Consider the following 2,500-nt stretch of genomic DNA (forward strand, 5'->3'; position numbering starts at 1 on the left):
CGTCTGCTGCATCGCCTTTCACCGTCCAAATGCTTCGGCTCATCTCGGTCAGCGTCTGCCACGTCCCCATCGCGCTCCTGGGGCTAAAATCATCTTCTTTTTCACCATGGCCCCAGGAGTAGCTTCCCTAGCCCCTGGAACGCCACAGCCGGGTCCGACGTGGACACCGACGTTTTTGTTTTCCATCCTCGTCCTTTTTCTTCCCAGGACTACCGCTGATGACCATGGACTGTCTGACCGAGTTCAATCACCACCGCCCTACGCGCAGCTAATTGACAGGTGCGCTTGCATCTCTTCTCGCCTGGTTGGTGCAATACGTCGGGGGGGGGGGGGGGGGGCTCTTGATGGGCAAACTACTTCCAGTGTTAATGTGGTGCTTCACCAAACCGTGCGACCCAGTTCCAAGTCACCCCTGCTAAAACACATCAGCATACTGAGCCAGGGTGTGGCGCCATCTTCTCTGTCTGTGCTTCCCGTCAGGTTAGCGGCGATCCGGTGCGCCAAGGTCTCGAGGAAGTCAGGCAAACGGCCCCAACCAACCAAACTCCTTGCTCCCCGACGACTCTTCTGGACGCTCCACTTCCTCCAGTGCCCAGCTTTGCACCAGCTGGCACCGTCTGGCCTTAATCGGAGAAGTTTAGACTACCACACGGTAACGAACCCCTCCCTGTGTCCAACAAGGCTCCGCCCAACCGCCACGCCATCAGCCAGCTCAGGTTTTTGGATGGCTCCACGAGGACCACTCTAACTCCATCGCACACTCTTACAGTCGACACCGGATTCTAGACTCTGTCTGGGGCAAGGTGGCAGTCGCTCAGGTCCGTAACTACCTCTTCACAGCCACTCTGGAAGTCAAGCACATCTTCTCACCGTGCACCTCACCACTTCTCCAAGGTCGACACATACACACACGCCTTAACTCTGGTCGTCGGTAGTCAAGGCCCAGCAAGCAGTGCTCGTCCTATCGGCCATAACATACACCGGCAGCCGCTGCACCGTGCTGCCCACGCCACGCCAATACGACCTCCCTGGCCAACCTTGACTGCACACAATGGCCCCGTGACACATAAAGTCTCTGTGGTGCGTCTGAGTCCATAGTGGCCAACATAATCAGGCCGCATCTAGGGTCTTCTCAAGCCACAGTGTCCACTGTCAGGCGGCATGGCTTCTCCATCTACTGCCCCTCCCCTGCACATCGTAGCTGGTTCGACGGCAGCTTTACCCAAGTCGGGGCCCCGGGTAACCGAGGACGGCGGGTTTCGGCCCCCTTCTCCCAGCAGTCGAGTTGTTCCGCCTGTACCCTTCCTTATACCTTAGGCATGCAACACTTGGCTGTTGAACCATACTTTGCCACAGTCCCTTGACACCACTGGAATGGAAGCTACAAATCCGTCCGGTTGAGAGGATTTGTTCTCCGTTATCCTCCGACACCAACTACGTCTGTGCCCTTCTCACCGCAGCCACCAACACAAGCCTTGAAAAGTGCCGGGCTCCCTTCCTCAATGCTATCTTCGTCCCTTTGCTTTCGGCCCCAGAGGTCATGGCGGGGCTGAGCACTGGCCTATGGCCACTGGTGCCTTCAGGAAGAGCCTCGAACTCCAAGGCCCTCGCCAGCGCCACCTGCCGGTCCTCAGGGTGTGCCTGCTTTGACGTATATGCAGCTGCTGGTCCTGCAAAGCGGTCAACAAAGAAATCGCGGCCAGGACCACAATCATTCTCTCCGCGCCGCATGGTACGACCTCCTTCCAGCGCCTCCACATCCTGCGCCAGCTGGGACAGAGTGTCTCGGCCACGCTCACGAGTCCGCTTCTTCAGTGGGTGTGCTATACCTCGGCCTGGTGTGGTGCCCGAAACGCGTTTCAAAGCCTCCGCCACTCCTGGAGTAAGAGGCATGTTTGTGATGGCGCAGATTGGCCCCAACACTTCCACCGCGGGGCCCCTTAGCGCTGTTAACCCAGCTGCCGGGCATTCTCTTGTACCTGCTCCATCCCTGGGCAGTATGCCAGCATTTTTCAATTGGCGACATAATGCTCCCAGGTCCACCTTCCCGTCGTACTCATCTGGCTTACGCCTCACAGAACTGTCTGGAGGCCGAGGCTGCAGGGTGGAGAACGCGTGCCGTGAACTAACACGCCACTGGGGGGAGAGGGGGGAGGAAAAGGCAACCGAGGCGGTTGACCGGGTCCGAGTTTGCCGCACCATATATCCAAGGGAGCGGTTTCCGATGGGTCCCCAGCCTTCTGCAGCGACCACTGGCTCCGACACGACGCTGCGAGGGCCACGAGGGTTTCCTGCCCCGGACCCAGGCAGACCCCAGTAAATCTGACACTCTGGCATCTGTTGCCAGAACCCTCGTCTGCCTTCTCTGCTTCACGTTACTACCTCGTGACTCCGCCTTTCCTCCTCACTTCCTCCCTCAGTCCTGAACCTCCCCTTCAGAGTCTGCACGCCTCCATCAGTTCACTCTTACGCTGTTTGCAGGCCTTGTCGGTGTACTGCT

Source organism: Penaeus monodon, chromosome 41, assembly GCF_015228065.2.
Source record: "Penaeus monodon isolate SGIC_2016 chromosome 41, NSTDA_Pmon_1, whole genome shotgun sequence".
In the NCBI taxonomy this organism is placed as follows: domain Eukaryota; kingdom Metazoa; phylum Arthropoda; class Malacostraca; order Decapoda; family Penaeidae; genus Penaeus; species Penaeus monodon.